General features: G+C 36.5%; 1 protein-coding gene across 2 annotated transcripts in view; it reads left to right on the top strand.

Moving 5' to 3' along the window:
• Positions 1-24,959, top strand: part of LRATD2 (LRAT domain containing 2) — a 270,001-nt gene that overhangs the window by 229,491 nt on the left and 15,551 nt on the right. Inside the window, exon 4 of one of the 2 annotated variants that reach the window (XR_013178487.1) lies at positions 2,891-3,222. The gene's annotated coding sequence lies outside the window, so the exon portion shown is untranslated. Of the gene's footprint in view, positions 1-2,890; positions 3,223-23,712; positions 23,998-24,959 lie in introns of those variants that run through there. The other variant, XR_013178488.1, reaches the window with a different exon arrangement.

Raw genomic sequence — 24,959 nt, 5'->3', positions numbered from 1 at the left:
ATGAAAATATACCAGAAGATGCTCTAAAAGATGTATATGATCTTGTAAAAGTTAAAACCGCTTTAAGAGTGAGTTGAAATAGCATAAAATTTGCAAATCTTGATTCAGATTCCATTCACATTCATTTATCTGCCATGTGACTTTGGGCAAGTTTTCAAACTTCTCAGAATCTCAGTCCCAATCTGAAAATAAAGATAATCTAATCTGTCTTGAAGGATTAGGTGACATAACAGTCTCATCTGTTTTCTGTAAGATATTTAAACTGCATAAATTTTACTTCCTCATTTATAAAATAAAAATAATAATTAACTGCCATCTTACTGAAATTGTTTAAGAGTAAATGAAAAAAATCTAAATATAAGACCTTTGAAAAGTGCAATTGTAAGGTATTATTATATTATGAACAATAAATATAATTTTTCTAAGAAGCCAATGATAGGAATAAATTATGAATGAATTCTACTGGAGTGAAATAAAGCTAGCAAAAGTCTTGCTTAAAATGGACTCTTAAAATAAAATTTACTTAATCACATCAACATTAAAATGAATATATGTGTAGGGATTTTGTGTGTTTGTGTGTACAATATATACAAAATTTATGGTTGCTGATTGTTTTGGTTTGCTAAAGCTACCGAAATACAATGTACCAGAAATGCTGGCTTTTAACAATGGGGATTTATTAGCTTATAAATTTACAGTTCTAAGGCCTTGGAAATGTCCAAATTAAGGCATCAAGAGGAAGATACCTTCTCTGAAGAAAGGCTGCTGGCACCCAGGTTTCCTCTGTCATATGAGAAGGTACATGGCCGGCACCTGCTGGTCCTTCACTCTTGGGTCTCGTTGCTTTTGGTTCCTGCATCCAGTGGCCTCCTGGGTGTTTCTCTCTCTCAGCTCTCTTAAGCTTTCTGTCTTTTATCCTCTCATAAAGGACTCCAGTAAAGGATTAAGACCCATCTTGATTGGGTGGATCACATCTCAACTGATACAACCTAATCAAAAGGTCCCACCCACAATAGGTCCACCCCCATGGAAATGGATTAAAAGAACATAGCCTTTACTGGGGTACATAACATCTCCAAACCAGCACAGTGATTAAATTCTTAATGAAGTTTCCCCCTTCCTAAAAATATTCTACTCTACCAGCTATGCAAAAGACCTGAAATTTCCAGCTCTTAAAATTCATTCTTTTCATAACTATTAATGGAAAGTCTATTACATGGTTGTCATATTTAATCTTGAAAAGTATATCAATGATATAAAACTTATCAGCAATTCACAGATGAGGAAATGGAATCAGAGAGTGTTTAAGTCATTTGCTCAAAGATCACAGTCACAGTTAGTAAGAGATGTATCCTTGTACTTAAAGACAGATAGGTCTAACTTAAAAGTCTTTGCACTTTCTTTACAGCACTCTGCTTGGAAGTTAAGACTATGCTTTGTGGATCTTTTGGGTAGAAGGGAAATATGAACATCCATTGAATTAGTGCCATCCACTTTACATTGCACATGTAAGTTCCTGGAAACCCACAAGTCTGCAGTCATCCTAAAAACATCTGTTTCAGTTTATGGATGATGATGTCACCTAGTGGACAGAGTAAGAAATTTGCAGAACCAGCATTTCTTCTCTACCTCAGCTTTCCTCCTTCCTTCAAGATATTTATGCTTTCTCCTTGGCTTCTGATTTTCATTGATTAAAGTGCAATTTGCTTCCATTAAGCAAACTTTTTTCACAGGTGAGAGATATGAGATCGTTGTCAATGGGGAAGGTACTTTTGAGGTGGATTTTTATCTATTTTTTTACTTAATCAAGAAGGTCTTTAATATCAAACACTATAGAACAGACTAAGGTAGATGGTTCCAGGGCAGAGTGGTTTGCAGCTTCACCAGATGCATCATGGAGCTTCATACACACTTGACCACATCCATGAGGAACATTTTCCTGAGAAGCCAGAGCTAGACACCCATTGAGACGCCTTGGTCAGCTTGGGGTCAGTTCACTGACTGACTTTCATATAAGCTGTGGGAAAGAAGTCATTTCCTGTAAGCCCAGGAAAATGCTGATTCCTTTCAGTAGAGGGGAAAAGAAGTTTTAAAGGGAGCTGCTTTCTGTGTGCACATGGAGATGACTCCTGCGAATATTTAGATTAAGTGCCTGGGGTGGAGGAGGTTGTGGCTTCTGCTTTATACCCCAAGGGTGAGACAGCTCTGCCCAGGTTTTTTGTGGTTTTTTTTTTTTTGCTTGCTCTTAAAGGACAAAGGAGCTTCTGAAGGCTTTTCTGCATTAATGTCCATGTAAGTAATTTCTCTAAGGTAGGTGTTCTAGTGCATGAAGGTTGACTTGTCTAAAGAGTTTTTCACAAAGACTATTTTCATAGGGCTCATTTCAGGAATGAATCCTTTTATGCTGAGCAAGATTGCAAAGACAGCTCAAGATTTTCCCACACTGGTTGCACTTGTAAGTCCTTTCTCTGGTGTGAATTGTCTGGTGTTGAATAAGCATGGGTCTTTTACTGAAGGCTTCTCTTCACTGGCTTAATCAGCATTCTACCTGCACTCCCCACTGACTTCCTGAAGCCTAACATCAGACATTTTATATTGAAACCAGGTTACCCTTGTTGGAAAATGGTATAAGGAAGGGATGGAAAATAAAACTGTAAGCTGAACTTGTTAGATAAATGGTCCAGCTGTCAGATGAGATAAAAGCAAAGAGGGATTCTTTATTGTAATGGGCTGTAATTATAATGTATAAGCCTGAGAATATTTATTAGCTATTGACAAGAAGTTAGCCAATGGCACATACAAGACACTTAAAAGATAGAAGCAAATATGATCATTGTTGTTATTATCTGGGTTTGATCAGAATCCATGGTGATTGGATCATTGCTTTCAGCTCAAGGAAAGGATGTGACACTCCATGAAGAGCAGGAATTGCTCATGAGAATCACCTCTGTCACCTTAAAGAAGTCTCGTGTCCTGCAAGTCAAAGTGTGGTCCAGAAACCAGCAGCATCAGCCTCCCCTGGGAATTTCCAAGTTGCAGAATCTTGGGCCTACCCCAGATTTACTGAATTAAAATCTTGATTTTATCAAGACTCCCAGGTGAATTGTATGCACATTAAAAGTTGAGAAGATCTGGTTTAAAAGGAATCATAGCTCACTCTTTCTCCGTGGGTAAATCCTTTTGGAGAATACCTACATGGGGAAGAAGGATGACCTCCAGGATGTAAGTCACTGTGTATCTTATGGGAACTGTGTGCCTACGAACAATTGATATTAACTAGTTGTTTCTTCTTCTCCTTTTTCTTTTTCCCCTCTTGCTCCTGCTACTGCTCCTGCTCCTGCTCCTGCTCCTCCTCCCCCTCCCCCTCCCTTCCCCCCTCCTCTCCCTTCCCCTCCCCTCCCCCTCCTCCTTCTTTTTTTGGTATGTGTGTTTGTCACTCCCATTACAAATATGAGGAAAGTTGTAAGTTTCCAGGAAAATCATGAAAAAATACAAAGTTCCCATATAACCCTCCCCACACGCAGTTTTCCCTATCATTAAAATTTTGCTTCAGTGTGGTAACTTTGTTATATTACCTATAGCCCATATTTTATCTTATGGTTCACTGTTTGTGTTGGACAGTACTGTTTTGTCTTGTTTTTAAAGTTTTGTTCTAGCAACATAGCATACAACCTAAAATTTCCACTTTTAACCACATTCAGATATATAATTCAGCAATGTTAGTTATATCTACAATGTTGTGCTACCATCACCACCATCAATTACTGAAAATTTTCCATCATCCAAACAGAAATTCTGTACAAATTAAGCATTAACTCCCATTTCCTACACCCACCCTGCCCCTAGTAATCCGCATCCTAATTTCTGACTCTGTGAATTTGCATATTCTAATAATTCCATATTAATGAAATCAAGTAATATTTGTTCTTGGTATCTGGCTTCTTTCACTCAACATGATGGCTGCAAGGTTCGTCCATGCTGTTGCATGATCAGAAGTTCATTCCTTTTTATATTCGTATGTATATATTATAATCTGTTTATCCTTTCATCCATTGATGGGCACTTGGATTATTTCCATCTTTTGGCAGTTGTAAATAATGCCACTGTGAACATGGGTGTGGAAATATCTGAGTCCTTGCTTTCAGTTATTTTGGATATATTTCTAGAAGGAGGATTGCCACGTCATATGGTAATCCTATACTTAACTTCCTGGGGAGCTTCCACTCCGTCTCTTTTATTTTGCTTTTCTTTATTCACTTCTCTTCCTTTTTCTCTTCTGGAAAATCACCACCACCAACACATGGTGACAACAACAAAATAAAGAACAACCCATTTCCCCTAAATCCAAACAACAGGGAAAACCCAGAAAGCAACCCCAGAAAGAGCAGACAAAGGTTGTGCTGCAGATTATGTCCCAGTTAAGGCAAAGAAAAGCCATGATTTTTAAAAATGAACTAGACAAAGTCAAAGTTAAGACATCTCTAACCAAACAGGAGTCAAAGTGCTCAGAAATACTCTTAATCATCTGATTGATTTTTTGGCTCTAGTAAGTCTGGATTTCCCCTCAAATACTCAGATTCAAAATAATCAAAAAATGATATTTTAGTCAATTCAAGTATTTTGTTCAAATCTTAATATTACCAAGAGTATATTATATGTCATGACAATGTTCTAGGGTCTCATATCTGTCATCTTTTTCTACTACTTCATTGTATAGATATAGTCTCAAATATGTTATAGGATAAAGGAACTTTGATGGGCTGGGCTGGTAAACTAAATAGTCTCACCCATATTGTTACTGTGGGAAACTATCCTTGAAGTGCTAACCAACCAATCTACAACTAACTTCGAGACCAAAACATTTTTATGAGTTTGGTTTATTCCTTTCCTTTGCTCATAATGTTGGATTTTGCTTTGGTGTAGCCTTATAGATTTGTATACTCATGTTCATAAATATATGTTCTTGCATTCATTGATGCAGCTTCCCATATAAAGAGTTTATCATAATGCACTAATTGATCTAAACGAGTACTCAGAGCATTAGGAATATGATTATGATGATAAGAATTTTAATTGTTCATTCATTCAGTTATTCATTCACTTCATAAACACGTGCTGAGTGTTGACTACATGCCAGATTCTAAGCAAGTCATACAGATGAAAAAGTGAATGACATACCCTCCAGAGGCTTACTGTTTATGTTTAATAAGAGAGACAGACACTATGCAAGAATTATAATACAATGTGATGAATGCCACAGGAGTGGTATCGGCAAGATGCTGGGGGAGCACAGAGGAAAGAAAATTTAGTTTGGCCTAGGGCAATCAGGGAGAGATTCACAGAAGAGGTAATTTTTTAACTGAATCTTGAAAAATAAGTAAAAAACTAACATTAAAAAATGGAGACAGTTTGTATCCCAAACCACACAACTAGAATAAATGAGAACCATGAGAAAGGAAAGTGCATGATGTGCTCAGAGAATGTATTAACTCAGAGAGACTGGAGGTGTATGTGTCTGTAGATAAAGGACATTGGGGATGGATGGAAGAGATATTGATACATATCAGCATTCATGTTTGAAAGTTCATCACCTGCTTTGTTTTGGAAGTTGTTAACAGTACTTTTTTCAAAAAAGGGTATAATTATTACTCCTATATAAATGAACACATATCAAAGACTTTATTGAACTCATTAATTGGTTAGGGGACAAGTAAGATGTTTACACCTGGTTCAAAAGAAGAATTCAGAGAACTATACACCTATGCAGTAAGTAATGCTGAAATGAATGTAAAAAGATACGTAAAACTGGTTTATGGGTAGGGGATTAATTGTAATTTTTCTAGACAAAGTCATGTGCATGTCTACTGAAAAATTATTTGCATTTGCTATCAGCCATCTATAAATCATAGAGTTGTAAAATGGCTCAAAGACAATGAAAGGCTCAGAGATGCCATAGGATTAAATAACCTAGAAAAGTGTGTTTAGATTATGCCCAGCTTTCCATTGAAGCCTCCCAGAAATATTTTGGTTTATCTCAGATCACTTTCACAGTTTTTATCTCTGTAATGTGAACTTAATTCTGATACTTTGCATGAATAATAATACAAGTGGAGGAATGATTTGTAGGGAATCACTTTACACTAGTGTTTTAAGCTCCTTGAGAGGAGGAAATCATTCGGGTCCACTCAGAGTCCAGCATAGTCTCATGCACATAATAGGCTGTCACTAAAAATTGAGTGAATGAGTGAGATTGGAGGTTGATTTGGTGATGGTGGCAAACTCACTTAGAAGATAATGATACCAAAGATGGCCATTACGCTGATAATATGATACTGCAAATGAAACAATTTGAACATTTGAAAATACATGTGCTAATTATTTGCAAGATTAGTAACTATAAATAATTTACAAAGGTTAAAATATAAAATTCAATGACAGAAAGTTCATTCGAACATACAGCACAATATGAAGAGGTGCGCTGTATTCTGGCATGCATGGAAATAGAAAAAGTAGCAGTGGCTTACTTTTGGCTAATATAAAATTCTGATTCATGTACATCAAATTGTCAAACTTGTTTGACCTTTATTTTCCCTCTGGTGTTAACTTTTATTCTTGCCCCTTATTGGTCTCTGGTGTGCAACTGATTGACAGGTCTGGCAAATCCCATTGTGGCAGCTCCTTTTAAAGAGGATTGATGACCAAGTAAGAACAGGCAATAACCTTAAAAGTGGCTTATTAACCTGGATGCCATGAGGCTGTGTGCTGAGCTGCCAGTGCTGCCTTGGAGTTCAGGAAGTTAGGTGCACCCGCATTAGTGTTTTCAGAGGAGACCTGTGTTTGTTTAGGAAAATAAAAAGTTTCTTTTTCTTGAAAGTGAAATTGATATGACTGAGTTTGAAAAGGAAGGAGTAATAAAAAACAATACTTTTAACCAAATACAATATTTTTTGGTCAAAGAAGTTGAGGAAGTGGCTAACATCCTTTCTTTGAATAAAAGCTTTTAAAAAATGTGTGCAAGGATAGAGTCAGAATTAGAAATTTCAGGGTGGTTTGGGATTGAGATTAAGGAGTTGAAATTTACTATCTAAATGCCTCTTATCCTGATTTTTTGAATATCTAACTATCCCCGCCAAGTAGTTTGCTATCAGAGTAAGTAAGGGTTGTCTAGACTTCAAACATGGATGGAATTATCAGGTGTCCTTTCTAGAAGCCACAGGGCATCTTGAAATGCCTCTTAAGAAATTTTAATGCCTCTGAAATATAATTTGCAGATACCATGGATTCTTCTAATGAGTAATTTCTCAGCACACCAAGACTAAAATGAGAATGGCATTCCATGAAGTCAGTCTTTTGCATCTTCTAATTGGGTATGATGAGAACAAAGAAAAACTATCTGAAAAAAAAGGTAATTGGATTTCTGCATTTACATAAAGAATGTTTCCAGATAGCTCTAGGAGAACTACAGTAAGCACAGCAGAGGATGCCAGATGTATAATGCTGATCCAAAGTGGTCCCAGAGGTCAGTTTTCTTGTGAAATTGTAGGAATGTGCATTTAAAGTAGTCATATTGCTTAACCTGATGGACAGATACAGTCAAGGCTGAGAGATTATTCAAATAAAAATCATTGCATTCTGATCTTTGACATATTTGTAGCTGAAATTCCAATGGCAAAAGTAACAAAATGAAGTAAACCCAACCCCACACTGGCATTTAGAATAGCTCTTCTGTTGGTGACAATGATGGTTGTCCTGACATGACAGAGCAGGGTCAGGCTAGCATTATTTTTTTTTCTCCAAAGGCACATTGGACAATTCTGCATACCATTAAGGACCACTGTTTCTCAGCAGTTTGAGAGTCGTGCTCTAGGCATGACATCGTAAACCATTTTCTAAATCCAAGATGGTTCTATTACATAGTTGGCTACAGAAGACCCCATTGAGAAATCATGGGCTAGAGAATAAAACACGGACTAAAGGAAAAAATGCCTGATATAAATTCCCGAGAGACTGGGAGTTGTCTGGAGCTAGCACGGAGAAGATGAATGCAACAGCAGAGGGTGGAGGTGGCCTGACTTGTGGGGAAACATGGGTTGGAGGAAGCTTGTACCTTGTTTCTCTCCACATTGTCTTAGGGCAGTAGCTGATGTTCCTCCTCCAGAGATTGTCAGCAGCATCCCAGGTCCCTGGTCAGTGGGGTGATGTTACAGCAGAGCAAGGCTCTGTTGGTGTGAGGAGTTGATGAAAACAGAGGATCAATCAGCCACCTTCACATTCTCTTTTCTCCTCCTACCCCTTCAGATTCCTAGGACGGGTGATTTCCATTCTGGAGACTGCTTCATTGCAGTGCTGCTTATTTAGCAGAATATATTTCTGCTTCCCAGAACAGATGAGTTGCTAGCCAAGGTGGCAAATGGGAGGAGTCAACTCCACAGGGCCTGTGGGATCCCCCACTTCTTAAATTCATATAGGGGGTGTAGATCAGGCCCTAGTTTGGGGTCTTCCCTAATAAACTTTATAAGGTAGAATAACTGGTGCCCTCAGGGAACGTGAGCTCAAGGACCAAAATAAGCAGACTTCTGATCAATGTACTCACTCTACAACACACACACACCCACATACACAATACAAACACACACTTGGAAAACATATCCCAACCAAAGAAGAATTATAGTAACTTATGGATCAAGAATTTAAAATAAGAAAAATAAATATAAAGAAGCAAAGGATGATATAAAGCCAAAACTAAAGGTTATGAAAAATAATAATACAGAAATATTGGATATGAAAATTGTGAGTTTCATATAAAAATGCAATATGTGGAATAAATAGCTGAAGAATGAATTAATGATTTGGAAATCAAATCGACGAACTTCTCCAGCAGGCAGCATAAAAGCAAAATACTATGTCTGATGAAAAGAACAATAGAAATCGAATGTATAATTATCATGAACAAATATATATCGAACAATATAAAAGCCCTAACTGACAGAACTGAAAGTAGGAACAAAGAAACCAATAACCTTACTTGGAGATTTTTTTTTCTTTTTTTTGCATTTGCCAGGTTCTGGCATGGCAGGTGGGAACTCGGCCTGCTGAGCCACCATGGCCCGTTCTCTGTACTTGGAGATTTTAAAACAATTCATTTAGGAGCTGAAAGATCAAGCACAGAAAATAAAAAAGCACAACAATCAAGCAAACAAAACCAGAGATATCATTAATCTGACTACACTTGAGTTATATATATATATATATATATATATCTTTAAACAGAAGTATAATATTTATTTCTTTAGCAATATTCGTGTCATTTTTTATCTATATTTATCTTTATTTATATAAACTCTTCACACAGCAAACAGATGGTATATTTTATTGTTGAGAAAAATTTCAAATATATTTTTTAAATATACTGTATATTATGCTAGAAAAGAAGCCTCATTAAACTCCAAAGGATCAGTATCATAAATATTAAGTTTTCCAAAGGTAGTACAGCAGATTTAGGAATGAATAACAAAAATAGCTAATAATTCTTCAGGTTTACAATTTAAATAGCATGTGAAATAAATCATCTTTCTTCTTAAGAAAGAAATCATAAAGGAAATAATGAAATGCTTAAAATGGAAAGGTAAAGAAAGCACTATATGTTGATCTTTGTGGGACACAGCTAAAATAGTGCTCAAAGAAAAAATTTTGGCTTCAAATTCACCTGAGGCACATAAAAGGTTTAAAACAAGCAACTAAACATTAAACTCAAGAAGACAGAAAAGGAATAGAGGGTAAACTCAAGGAAGAAAGAAGGAAGGAAATAAAGAATTCAAAAGAGAGAGAAAACAGGAAATAAAAAAGTAGCGATAAAAAACTTAAAGTAGATTATTTGTAAAGATTAATAAGATAGACCTTGGCCAAAACTGCTCAAGAAAATAAGGAACATGCAGATATTTAAAATACTGAATAAAAATGGAAAATACAGAAACAAAATAGATTTTGAAGTAATGCAAAATATTTAAAACAAATACATGCTTATGCATTTGAAAACCTAGATGAAAGGTATACATTCCTGGAAATGTACAAAATGCCACAATTTGCATAAAAAGAAAAGAAAACTGGAACACAAAAGCCAGTAGTAAATAATCCGAGGGGGTCTTCAAAGCCCTTCTGTTCAAGTCAGCCCCAATCCCAGATGGTTTAAGTATTTGTATAATTAATGCCTCTCTCCAGCAAGTCACTCCAGAGACAGAAAAAGTGAAAAATGCCCAGTTCAGTTTATGAAGCTAGTGTAACCTTGTTTCCAACACACAAAAATAAACTAAAGTTATATATGCCTATTTCATCATAACATAGATGCAAAGATATGAAATAAAACATTAGCTAACTGAAACCAAGCATGTATTAAAAAATAGCAAAGCATGATCAAGTAAGAGTTCAAAATTAGAAACATCAATTGTCAAAGCTACAAAAATATACTAAAGGAACAGGATGTGACTTTTTGTCAATAGAGACCAAGCATCTTAGCAAATTCCAGTATTGACTTATGGTTGTAAAAAATTAAAAACTTTAAAATTGATAAATGTTGTACACAACAAGAAAACATTACAGCAAACATTATATGTAATCTGTCCTTCCCCTATCTATGTCGAGTGTATAATGAGAATGTTTAGAAGCAGCCCTTTATGAACAGTAGCAAGGTAAGACTGCTATTACTCCTACTACTTAATATGGAATTGGAGACCTTGTGCAATGTTAAGTAAAAGAAAAAGAAATAAGGTTTAAGAGTTGGAAGGGAAGAGACAAAGCCATCATTATCCAGAAATGACATGATTACTTGGAGAATATGTTAGCAACAAGGTTTTGGACTAAATAGATGGTTCAGCAAACTAACGGAAATAAGGTCAATTTATGTAGGTCCACCGTTTACATCTGAGGCATATAAATATGTGAATGAATGAATGAACATGTATGTATGCATGCATATATAGAGTAATATAGTTTCCAAGCCAGAAAAATAAAATAAAAGAAAATTATATGCATAAATATACATATTTCCCTAATCCTAAATAATAGAGGGGGAATGAAAAATAACAAAAAAGAGAAGAAAAAGAATTGCGTGATGAACTTGTCAAAATGCAAAATTCTGAAGTCCTACTCTGAAGATGAGTTCATTGTATCTGTGATAAGACCTCAGAATTTATATTAAAAAAAAGAAAAACAACTTTCCTGGGAATCTGATCAAGAATATTTAGGATGTTTATCTTCTTCTTTATTGGCCATGGTTTCCAAACAATTACAGCACTCAGAACCATGTTATAAACACAGATTCTGAATAGCTTCTCCCTTCTCAGTCTGTTATCAGTAGGACTCAAGAATTTGCAGTTTTCATGAGGCTTTCAGATAATTCTGAGGTAGGTAGTCCTGTACCACACTCAGAGTCCTGTAAGAAACTCTGTTCTATTGTGTTTGACTTCAGTCTTGACCTTCCTTCAGTCTCTCTCCTGCCTACAAGGATGCGCTACCTCCCAACCCAACCAAAATCCTCCTTTGACTCTTCTTCCTTCACTCTCCCCATGTTAAATGTCATACACTTTTGCTAGACTTCCAGAAAGCATTAGTTCACTGTGTACTAAACCATTTTGAAAGATGTTCAAGGGTGTTCCAATATAAGAGTTCAATAGTCAAATGAATTTGTGATTCACTGCATGTTATTGCCCTTCTTGATGAATTACAATGTACATTCACACATAAAAAGCTTCATGAAGTTCTGATATAAAGATACTGGTTTAATATTTAATGCATCATATACCAAACTTATTACCCATTGGAAACCTTACACACACACACACACATACCTTTTTCCTTGGTGCATTTTAGCATGACTTGAAACTAGTTTTCTGAGATGTTATTCTTGGCACTGCCTCCCTCCTCCTCACCAGTGAAACTGCTTTCCAAAGGTTGTATTTCAGAAAATTCAATGGCTTCTTAGCTTTTCTTTTGGACTTTTCTGGGACATACACAGAACAATATATCTTCCTAGAAGCACCCTTTTCTGAGCTCTGTTGATACTCTTTTCTGTTCTCCTCTTACAGGTCTTTTCAAGTAGTGTTTTTTCAAATTCCTTTGCTCCATCTCCTGCTCTCTGCAAAATAAATGTAAACATTCTTCAATGTTCTGTCTTCTCACTCTTTCCTTTGGTGATTTGAAGAGCGTTCATATTTCCCCCCCTGAATTCTTGACTTAATTAAATGTATTTACTTATACAATGAATATTTATTGAGCCTCCACTTCAAGCTTGGCACTATTCTAGGTACTGAGAATACAGTAGTGAATAAAACCAACAATTTAATGTCTTTATAGAGCTTACATGCTATCTAGCAAGGGGTGTCAGGCAATAAACATATAATAAAATACGAGGAGGTGATAATATCTATGGAAAAAGTAAAAACAGAAGGAAGCTAAGGAATGGCTGGATTGTGGAAGGACTGTCAGGACCATCAAGGAACGCTCTTCTGAGAAAATGTGCCAAGACCTACATGAAGTGAAGGAGATAACCATGTAGTTGTTAGGGGAACAAGATTTTCAGAAAAAAAGCTGCACCAAGTACAGCATCCTTAAGTACATATCGATTATGGCTGGTATGATCTAAGAACAGTAAAGCAGCAAAGACATCTGTGTGATTGGGATGGAGATAATGAAGGGTAAAATAGCAGAGGGAAAAGGTGGAAGGTAGTAGTGTAGGGGCAAGATTGTGTTGGGTCTTATAGAAGTCTGGCTTTTACTCTGTGTCAAACTATATTGATTTGAGCTGAGACAATTTTTTAAAAACTAACTTTGATTGCTGTGTTTGGATTATTGGAAAAGACAGAAGCAGTAAAAGACTATTATAATAATCCAGGTAAAAGATGGTGATTATGTAGACAAGGGTTTAGCATGGAGATGGCAAAATACGGGTTGAATTAAATATACTTTGAAGGTACATCAATCCAATATTAGCAGAGTATGAGAGTAGTAGAGGAGTCAAAGATGACTCTAAAGCTTTTGGCTTAAGCAATTGGAAGAATGCCTCATTTGACGAAACTGAACAATATTGCCATACTTTGCTTGTCATCACCTTCTTCAAATCACTTATTATCTTTTTTAAATTTTGGTTAATAGTGCCTGCAATTCCTATAATGTGGGTTTGAAACCTGAGAGCATCTTTCATTCTGGCCCTCATCAAACCCAGATTTCCAGTAGGGTAGAGTGTAGCCACACCTATACCCAATTGATAGGTGTGTTTGAGCTTAATGGAGAAGGGATGGTTGAAAGTGACATCATGAAAGAAAGGGATTTGCTTTCTGGACTCTATTGATACTTGCATCATGTAGTAGGGACATCATGAACTTTGGTAATAGAAAGGCCTGTATTCAAATTGTGGCTCTTCTACCCATTAGTTTGTGACCTTGTGAGCATGATATAATCTCTCTAGCCCCCATTTCTTATCTGTAAACTGAGTGTATTCATATCTATTTCTGTATTTTATTTCTAAATAAAATAAAATGTGCTCAGTAGATATAAGTTCCACAGCCCATCTGTGAGTTATAGACCAATTCCTCCCAGTAGTAAATTAGGCTAACAGGAACACGAATGAGCTCACCTGTGACTCTGTGGGGTGCTTTCATGCTTGATAACAATGATACAATTTTTGATGGCCTGAAAGTATTAGTGATCCTTCTTGCAACATCACCCAGAAGTACTGTGAACTCTGGAGAGGATCTGCCCCTTTGAGTTGCAATCTCTTTGTTTCCTGCAATGAAATCATTGTGCCATACTTTCTGATTGAAACACATCATCCTTGTGGAAACTGCATGGTTTGAGGGTTTCTCCTTAAGAGAACTGAATTTTCCATGCAGTTGACTTTGCTGTTGAAGCTATAGGTTTTAGCAAGAACCATTTCCAGTTCTTTTGACACTTTAAGGATGCAGGATCAGCAAATTATTTTAATCAAAAACCTACACCTTTATAAGTCACTGACTTTTGAATGATGGAATAAAATATACATTAAAACTGATAGAATCATGATGGATACTTTCTGGGGGATATTCATGAATTAAACCATCCTGACACACCAGGGAACCTGTAATATAAAACTTTCCCCTAGGGAGAGAAGACCAAAAATGGTCTTTTTACTTGTTTTCTCTTTACAAATTGTATATTTCTCTCTGGTAACATAGACGCTAACAGCATTTAATGATGTTAATCATTCATGATGTAAGTTTTATTCATCATGCATATAATATTCAAAAAAGAAAAGTGTGTTATGAAAATCATACAATAATATCTTGAAATGTTATGATTTATTTTCCCATAAGAATTCAGAAATTTTCCTATAAATTCTCCAGTTAATCACTCTTTTTCATTTTGAAGTCTAGCTGGTATAAAATGGCAATAAAAAATTAAAAGTATTTTACGGAGTTTTTTTGTATGTTTATGATTGAGCAAGCACATAATATTTTTCAACCTTTATCATAGTACAATTTTAGAGATAGAATTTAAAATATTATTTGTGCATCAACTTTTTCTGACTTACTGCTTTCCTTACCTTTATTTTGATAGAGTAAAGATTATTCTCATATATTCTCTTTAATATTTAGGAAGACCTTTTACAACTGTGGTATTTCATTCAATCTTATCGTTAGGGCAAATATTTTCTCAGTTTTGTAGATGAGAAATTTAGGAAACAATGGAATTCAATGATTTGCTTAAGGTCACAGAAACATGTCTTCTAAGTCCTAAAATTTCAATGAATCTGATCACCAGTCCCCAAATGGTAAAATTAAGGCATTAAAATGACATTAAATGTTCAAAATCACTGAGCTATCAAATGCTAAAGTTTAAATAGGAAGGGAGAAGAAAGAAGCTGAAGTTGTTAAACATTTGTTATGTAGAGACACATTCTATAAATTATCCCTTTTAATTCTTGTGATATCACCATGTTGTCTCAAATCTTTTTGAGAATATGAGAAGGTATAAAAACATGCACAGATTCAAAAGGGTGAAGCAAAATACAATTATCCCAGAGAGGTTGGCAATATTGTCTGTATTATTATTATTATTTCATCTCAGATGATGGAAGCAAGACTTGATGAAGTCATGCAATTTTCACAGGATCCAGCATCTAGAAAGTGATAGACTCCAAATTTATCCCATATCAGACTGACTCTAGTGCCCTGGGTTCTTTCCTTGGTAATTCCCACCTATCTTAAGGACAGGTGAACTGAATTTAAATCTTCCTGTCTGTGCTGGTTTGAAACTGTTAAGTACCCTTGAAAAGCCATGTTCTTTTAATCCTGATCCAATCTTACAGGAGCAGCCGTGCTCTTTTAATCCTGAACCAGTATTATAGGGTGGGTCCCCTTGAGCAGATGGTTTCCATGAAGACGTGCCATATCCAATTGTGGGTGTTCAGCAAGGACTCATAAAGATAGCCAGAACCCAAAGAGAAGAAATCTCCAGCCCCAGGAGATGCTAATCTAAAAGATAAAACCCAGAGTTTTGCCCTGAGCAGCGCACTGTCAACTGCATGGAAAACTGGTTCTCTTAAGGAGAAACCCTGGGCCTTTTCTGTCTCAATCACCAAATGTCGGTGTCTAGATCTCCCTCTGTGAGCCCTCTAACAGATTCAGTAAACTAAGGAAGACCTACCTTGAATGGATGAAGTTGCATCTTCATCTAACCAAAAAGCCACACAGACGCTTAGAGAGGAAGCCTCTGGAATCAGAAGCTGGAAGCAGCAGAACCAGAGGCCAAGCCATGTGCCTTCCCATATTATAGACATCAACCTTTCTTTGGAGTCAAGGTATCTTTCTCTGGATGCCTCAGTTTGAACATTTTTATGGCCTAAGGACTGTAAACTTATAACTTAATAAATCCCCTTTATAAAAGCCAATTCATTCTGGTATATTGCATTTCAGCAGCTTTAGCAAACTAAAACATTGTCCAAGAGGATGTTTGATGATAGATTAAAATGAGCTCTTCTTTGTCATTATCCAAACATTTTTCCTTTTCAGGCCCATGTTCCTTTGTCTACAGAATGTTAAAAAACGATGTTGGACCCAAAATCATTCTGCATTCCAAATACTCTCTAAACTAAACAAACACTGGGCCTCATCCACTTATGAATTCCCAGTTCACATACTTATGTAAATGCTCTTGTGCTTAATGACATAGAAATTCATTTTAAACTGTTTTCTTGAATTCTTGGGTGCATTTGCCATTATGTTTTTTTTTTTATCAGTAGGTACTAAAAACTGACAACCATAATACTGGCAACATTTTTTTTACATTAAAAGGACATTTTTAACTAGAAAAGATTGGGACCCCCTGGTGTAGGGGAAGTCTGGCATAGAGGCCAGTCAGAGCCTATTCTTGGATATTGACAAATGCTTGACAGCTAACAACTCAGGCATTAAAAATCTCTTTTTCTCTCTCTTTTCCTCCCATCATTGTCTCTTGATCAGTCTCTATATAACACCGTCATTTATTAACCTATTTTGATTGTCCATATTTAACATGTATCATTTTCCTTAGATTCATTTTTATAAGCATTATTTTGTACTCACAGCAGTGTCTAACTTTTTTCTCATGTGATTTTCAAACCTCCAGAAAATTTAAAAGTATAGTTCAGTAAATAGCTGTGTACATTTCACTAGATTCATGAACTGTCTTTTGCTTAATTTGTTCTTTCTAGGTGTTTTTTTATTGGTATTATTATTATTTTGCAGAAATATTTGAAGTATGTAGACATGATTACATGTTAACCCTAAACCCTAAATACTTTAGCATGCATTAACTAAGAATAAGGAATTTCTTCTATCTCATATATAACTGCAGAACTATTTTCAGAACTAAGAAAATTAACACTGATCTCATCATATCAACTAATATGTTGTTCATATATTAATTTTACTAAGGATCCTCCCAAATGTCTTTACAGTTTTTGTTAAATCCAGGATCCATTCAAGATTTATCCATCATATTTGGTTATTATGCTTCTTTAGTCTATTATAATGAAGAATAGTCTCCCCATCTTTCTATAGTTTTTCATGTCATTAACATTTTTGAGAGGTCTATTCTAGTTATAGAATGTATTATATTCTAGTTTGATTAGATTCATACTAAACATTTTGTAAAAAAATTCTATAATCATTACTGTATATTTCTAATTGTATCACATTAAATATTTGAGGTTCAGTAGGAAATTATGTTGTTTAGAGGAACCCCTCTAGGTTCTCTAACTCTGATGCTATTATACAACGCAATAAATTGTAGATAACTGATAGCAATGCAGCATAGTCCGTATATACATGAATTCTGTCCTGTCTCATAGAAGTTCAATTGGTTCCTCTTTCTTATTCCTCACAATTCCTCACAATTGCCCCAATGGAAAAAAAATAGCTTTGCCTCTATTTGCACATTGATTTCACTATTTCTAGGACATAAATGTGTCTGTTTTTTTGGAGTCTCCTTTGAACCAGTTATAGCATCTGCCTGGTCCTCTCAATCATTAATGAGTCATTATTTTGCGCGTTTTGAAAATTATCTTTAAACTTATTATATCAGGAGGCATACATTGTCAGCTGTTTAATTTTGCTTATTTGTTTTCAGTGATTCTTATGCTAAGTTTGATCATGTGGTTAAGTAGTCCCTTTCAATATATAGTTATATTTTCCCCTTTGAGAATTAAAGTTAAGAACACAGTTATCCGGAGACAGAAAGAGGGTAGAGATTGGGCATTTGGTGCTGAGGAATACAGACCATGCAACTGACCGATTGTAAAAATTCAGAAATGGATAGTACAATACTACCTGATTGTAGGACAGTAATATAAGTACAATGAATGAAGCTGAATGTGAGTATGGTTAAGGGAGAAGGGCTGGGGCACACATGAAACCAGAAGGAAAGATAGAGGATAAAGACTGAAATGAAATAACTTAGGAATGCCAAGAATGGACAATGTTGGTGATTAAATGTACAAATTGAAAAATGTGTTTGCATGAGGGAGAACAAATGAATGTCAGTATTGCAAGGTGTTGAAAATGGATTGTTTACAGGAAAAAGTACAATCAATGCAAGCTAAGATCTATAGTCAGCAGTAACGTAATATGCTTCCACTGAATGTAACAAAGACATTATGCCAAAATTACATGTCAACAAGTAGGAGACATGGGGGAGGGGTATGGCTTCTATGTAGAAGACAAGGAAATGTCTTCATATAGATTATGGTGGCAAAGGCATGTCTCTTTACTTAGGTTGGATTGTATCATGTGCAAATAAATTTGTTTAAAAATGAATGGAAAGAAACAAGTGCTAGAGGAAATGTGGAGAAAGTGATGTTGGTAAGGAAGCTGAGAGGTGCAGCCCCTTGGAGGGCAGCATAGTGGTTTCACAGGAGGCTAGGGATGGGGTTGCCAGATGATCTTTCAACCCCAAATATGTACCTGGAGGAACCGAGAGTGGGAATATGAATGGACATTTGCCACTGGTGCTGTGGTAGTCTTCCTGATTCACAATGCATGGAGGTGGCCTAAGGGTACCTTAGGAATGGAAGGGGGAACTGTGGTGTTTACATACAATGGATTACTAAGTGGCTACGAGAAGGAATGAAGTTGTGATGCATGCAACTAGTTGAATGAAGCTTAAGAGCAGTATGTTGAATAAAATGTCAGAATCAAAAAGACAAATATTATCATGCTTCACTCGTATGGATTAACTATAATATATAAACTCAGAAAAATCGAGAGTATAGATTATCAGGTTGGGGCCTATTGTAAAGGTTCCTAGATTGTGAGATCTCACAGTAGTCACATATATTTAGGAGTTGTAACTGATATTTCTTAATTTTGAGATCCTAAACTATTTGTATATAACCTAGTCATTCCCTGAAATTTCAGGTATTTATGTGACACCTGAGACTCAGAATGAGAGCACTGAAGCTGTGAAAGTTAGCATTATCCCATTCAGCAACTGTTAGAAAAGCTGAAAAAGCGATCATACTTTGTCTAGAGATATGAGTGAAGGTGATCTGGATAAGACTAAGGTAAATCAGAATACTGGGTAAGGGGTGTTATGGCCCATATTTGCAAACTTCAACCTCTGTGTAAGATCAAAAGGATTGATGTTTGTTTTGTGCAAAATTTATATTTTGGGTAGCACATTTCTAATTTTACTTGTATGGTCAGTTTACTTCAACATCAAAAGTACATGGACTCTTGAATGGGTGTGAGATCTTGTTGGTTTGTACAGGTTAGTGTGATGCCCTGATATATCCCAGAGTAATTTGGCAGAGAATAAAAAAAGTATTTGCAGAGTCCCCTTGAGTCACTGGGGAGAAAGGAGGAGATATCCAACTTCCCCATCTGGGGAATTCCTGATATTCTCACAAGCAATGGAGACAACCAATTCAATAGGCTGAGCCCTCAGTCTTGGGTCTTGCCCCATGAAGTTTATTCCTTCAAAGGAGACGTTAAGCCTATTCATTATGCCTAAGAGTCGTGCCCAGAGAGCCGTTTTGTTGCTCAAATGTGGTCTCTGTCTTTAAACCAACCTGGCAGATGAACTCACTGCCCCATCCCCTACATGGACCATGACCAGGGGTATAAATCTCCCTGGCAATGTGAGACAGGACTCCTGGGAATGAGCCAGGATCTGGCATCATGAGAATGAGAAAGCCTTCTTGACCAAAAGGGGGAAGAAAGAAATGAGACAAAATAAAGTTTCAGTGGCTGAGAGATTTCAAACAGTCTGGAGGTTATCCTGGAGATTATTTTTATACATTATATAGATATTCCTTTTTAGTTTATGGTGGATTAGGGTGGCTAGAGAAAGTACTTGAAACTGTAGAACTGTTTTCCAGTAGCCTAAATTGTTGAAGAAGACTATATAACTATATGGCTTTTACAATGTGACTGTGTGATTGTGAAAACTTTGTGTCTGATGTTCCTTTTATCCAGGATATGGACAGATGAGTAAAAAAAAATAAGGATAAAAAATAAATAACTAATAGGGGAGATAAAGGGTAAAAGTTGGGTAGATTGAAATAGTGTGGCTCAATAAAAGGGAGGAGTAAGGAGTACGGGATGCAGAAAATCTTTTTTTTCCTTTTCTGGTGTGATGCAAATATTCTAAAAATGATCACAGTGAAGAGTACACTACTATGTGATGATATTGTGAGCTGTTGACTGTATAATATGGTTGAACTGTATGTGTGTGGATATTTCTCAATAAAAATATTTTTTTAAAAAGGCACATCTGAGGATCACCATTGATGAACTTTTTCTGAATCAATTTTTACATTGGGGATTGCTTTATTTTTTACTACCAACAATTGCTTCTACATTTATTCAACATTCTTCTGTAAAGATCTTTCTCTTTATTTTCTCCTCCTCCTCCTCTCTCTCTGACTAAGGACTATCACTAGGGATTTTCTTTTAAATGTTAGTGTGTAATAGTCTTTTTGTTAATGTTCAGATTTTCAAACATTTTGCCATTTAGCATCCCTACAAGCTGTCCTCTTACGGGACACTGTTAGTCTTTGAGCACTTCCTTTCTCTCAAGTTCCAGGTTCACATCATATTTTCCCTCCCTCATACCTGGAATGAACATTTCTCCCAGTGCCCCTGATTCTTTTTGGTGCAGAGTGGTGAAATAATGCATGCTTGACGTGGACATTCTGTAAAGTTAAAACAAGTATAAATTGTTGTCAGAAAAAAAAATTTACAAGGAGAAATCAATGAGTTATTTTGATGGAGCAAGGGTATTTTTTTTTCTCCTTAAAACATTGTCAGATCATATGGCTCTCCTCATCCCCTACCCTCCCTACCCACTCCCACCCTCCTGTGGCATCTGATGGAAATTAAATGAAACTCAAACTCCTTACGAAGCCTTACAGTCTAGCTCTGACTTATTTTTCCATTTCGTGGGTAGCTTCTTGCTCATCATGCTGCGGCCACACTGGTCTTTCTGTTCTTGAGCTCTCCGAGCTCACCTAGTCCTACTCTCTTTGCAATTGCCCTTGCCTCTACTTGGATGTCTTATCTCCAGGTTTTCTCATGGCTGATCCTTTCTCACTACTCCTGAGTCCATTCAAAGGCAGCCTTCTCACAGAGGCTTTCCTTGGATGATGTTGGTGATTTAGTTTGCCAGGTTGCTATGACTAATGCCATGGACTGGTTAGCTTAAACACAGAAATTTATTGTCTCTGGTTTCAGAGACTGGAAGTCCAAAATCTAGGCATTGGAAAGGACTTTCTTTCTCCCCCAAATCTGTAGTATTTCTGATGTTGGTTTTTCAAAGTCCGTGGGTTCCCTTGGCTTGTGGCTTGGCCTCTTTCTCCTTGTGTCTGCTCCTGTGGTTTCTGCTAACTTTCACTTTTGCTTCTTCCTGTGGTTTTTTCTTTATCAGGTCTCCAGTAATATGCGTCAAGACCCACTCTGATTCAATTGGCCACACTTAAATAGGCTGTTAGAAGACCCTATTCACAAATGAGTCCACATCTTAACTGATATAAATACATCTTTAAAAATTCCTACTTACAGTTGGGTTCACACCCACAAGAATTGTGAGGTTAAGCACATGTATTTATTGGGAAAATGATTAATCTGCCACAGTTGCTAAAGTAGTTTCTTGCCCCTCTCCTTCACATTACCCTGTTTGTCTTTCAGGTCACTCTCAGAAATTATTCATTTGTTCCTCTGGTTTCTTTTGTCTGCCTCCCAACCCTCCATGAGATTGAGGGTTATTGATCTTACCTATCCTATTTACTACTGAATCGCCAGTACTTAGACCATTGCTTGACACATCCTTAGTCTTCATAGATATGTGTTGAATGAATAGTCTCATCCCTCAGTCAAGAAACTGGAGCAGGGTCAGAAGAGGAGGCAGAGTTATATAACACTTTCTCTTAGATTTAGCTTTGAAGTGAAGTTAGCATTTGAATGAGAGAGCACAAAACAATACCAGGGAATTCAGAAGTACATGCATACGCATGGTACATTTTAAGACATGCAACGCTCGAGGTTGAAATATAGTACTCACAACCATGAGGATAAACAGTCTGTATTTAGAGAGCTTGGTGGCACTGTTTCAGTTATTTCCAACTGCTCACCAGTGTTAAGGGGAATTAAAGGGGAGGTACCTCCCTTCCTTTGTTCCCCCACCTTAGGCTAGAACTTTAAAGGCAAAGAAATTGGTCCTGGGCCAACAAGGCGGTGGCAGTAATCAGAACAACACGCAAAGGCTGTATGAAACTTGGGAGGAAAATGTCACCTCTATTGCTCTAATATCCACCCTGCCCCAAGAAGATTCTCTTTCTATTTGACATAGTGGAATTTCTGTTTTGTTTATGCCAGTAATCCTACAATGAACAAATAGAACATTTTTGAAATGTTTGTTTTTCTCTTCCAAAACTCAAATGGTTTGTATAACCAGAGATTCCACCCTGAGTAAGGTAATAAATACAAGCAGTCTTATGATTTTCAAAATTATATTTCAAATTTAAAACTTTATCATATAATAGATTAAGGATCAATAGCAATATTTGTGTTTGCCTGAATTAAAATAAAAGGCTTTTTATTAAAGTCAATACATGCATTGTCTTCAAAATACAAATGTTTAAGCAGAAGTACAATTAACTGATGTGCTCTGGTTTCTTCCTTGCAATGGCTAGAAGACATCAGTTCATTCTTATGTAACTACATACTTGGTTAATGTGGATAAGGATATTAATGGTTAATGAATCCTAATAAATACGAATGAAGAATTACATGATTTACATATTTCAGAAGCAAAATAGGTAGAAGAAATGAGCTAAAACTTTTACATTTTGAAACTAACAAAATGATAAGAAATTTGAGTCCTGAAAATCAGCATCCATCTCCTTAGTCTTATTAAATTTGCCTCAATTATCAGTATATGTTCCTTAAAAGACATTTTTTTTCCAGTTGTACCCAGTATTACTCCAGTGTTTTAGTCCACTAGAAAAATTACCCTGATTGAAAAAGACAAAGGACACAAAGAAATATTGTTCAGAGCTTTCCAAACAATGAGACCACGTGGGGGTTGGCCTCCCTCTGTTCCACTTCTCTTCTGCCCACAGACTTGCTTTATGTGAAAAGAAACAAAAGGATATTATTTTGGCCTTGCATTTCTGTCCAGTTTTTAACATATTGCCACTTTGGTGTTTGATTCAGCCACCCAGGATTCTTCTCAGAGGTGCCCAATGGACAGATAAACAGACAGAGACGCATCCACTGAATGCCTGGCCTTTGATAATATTTGTTCAATAATGTTTTAAAACTCAACAGAATCACTTTCAGAAACTCCCAAGTCTCCAAAGACCTAAAGCCTACAGCCTAACTCCCTTTGAATGCTAAGTAGTTGTTAGACTATCTTCTATAAAGGAATAATGAAAAGTCATGAAATGACTTCCCTAGAGAAAGTACAAATGAAAGGGAGATATTTTATATTCTCACAGAGAGTTTTCTCATTATTGATAATACATAAAATAGTTTGGGACAGGGAGTTGATTTTTGTCTTTTAATCCTTGGTGATGGAAAAATTTAGCAAACTGTTAATCCCATCAACACGACCTGACTTTGGGCTATCTCAAATTTTAAGCTAAATACAGATTTTTGAAGATGGGAATGCAAATGGAATGGGAGTGATGACCCCAGCTCAGAAGAACTGATACTTTCCCATTTACATCGCAATTTACAGCACAGTGGCTAGAGTTGCCCAGCAAGGGAACAGAGAGATGTAACAATGTCACAATGTAACAATGTCACAGTGTAACAATGTCACAGAGATAGCGCTCCTAAGAAGGCCAAGGTTTCTGGTAGAGGCAAACACTATAATTTCCTTGACTTTACCATCAGTTATCAGGAACTGAAAACATGAGACCACATTTCATCAACCAAGCAAAAAAACTGCAAAAATCAAAACGTAATTCCATAGAGTCTGAGTAACCAGGTATGATAACATCCTTCTCAGTTTGATTGACTTGACTTCCCTTCCACCCCCTTAACAAAATCACTTTGTGTCTTCAGAGCAGAGGTATTCTAAGACTCTGTATACCCATCCATCCTCTTATTTCCTTTTTCGTGCAAATATGAAGATATCTGAAGCTGATGAACACGGTTGTACTAGGTAGGAAGGATGAGGTAATGAAGTCAAGGTCACTGCTTTGGCTACCATCTGTCACAATTGTTGAAGAGAAGTTCCATCTCCAATTCTAGTCTGCCTCTCACCAATAAATGTAGTAACACTTACTTTCGGAACTAAGCATGTCTCCTCTAGTCATGTTCAACCCTCATAGCCAGGGAAATATCTGATAGGCCCTGCCTTATAATTTTCAGAAGCCCTTCCATTTATCTATTTTTCCTCATAGAATTCTTTGTCGTATTTCTCTGTCTTTTCTCTCACCCAATTTCCAACAGTATCTTTCTCTTCCAAACCTTTCTTCTGCACATACTAGAATACTTTTTCTATTTTGATAGTCAGTATAGTTCCTGTCCTTAGCTGACATCTGGTTTATCTCTGAGGATACTGCCTCCCTCTCAGCCTTTTCAAGGGATTCTACTCTTTCTCTCACACTCTGAGTGGTAGGCAGCCTCCAAGGTGGTTCCCAGTGATCCCTCTTCTGAATTCATGCCCCTGTGTAATCCCATCCCATGAGTATGGGCTGGCCTGCTGACTTGCTTCTAATAGAATACAGCGAAAGTGATGGAATGTCACTTCCCTGATTTGGTTAGAAGCGTGTGACTTCTGTCTTTCAACGAGACTCTCCCTTTTTGGCTTTGATGAAGCAAATTGCCAAGTTGAGGAGGCACACTTGGCAAGGAATTTAAGGCAGCCTTCAGCTGGCAATCAGCTGGGAATGGAGGCTTTCAAACTGACAGTCTTTGTGGCACCAAGATTCTATCAATGACCAT

Source organism: Tamandua tetradactyla, chromosome 6, assembly GCF_023851605.1.
Source record: "Tamandua tetradactyla isolate mTamTet1 chromosome 6, mTamTet1.pri, whole genome shotgun sequence".
Classification (NCBI taxonomy): Eukaryota; Metazoa; Chordata; class Mammalia; order Pilosa; family Myrmecophagidae; genus Tamandua; species Tamandua tetradactyla.
Note: the sequence above shows the minus strand (reverse complement) of the source record. Positions and strands in the feature narration are given on the sequence as shown.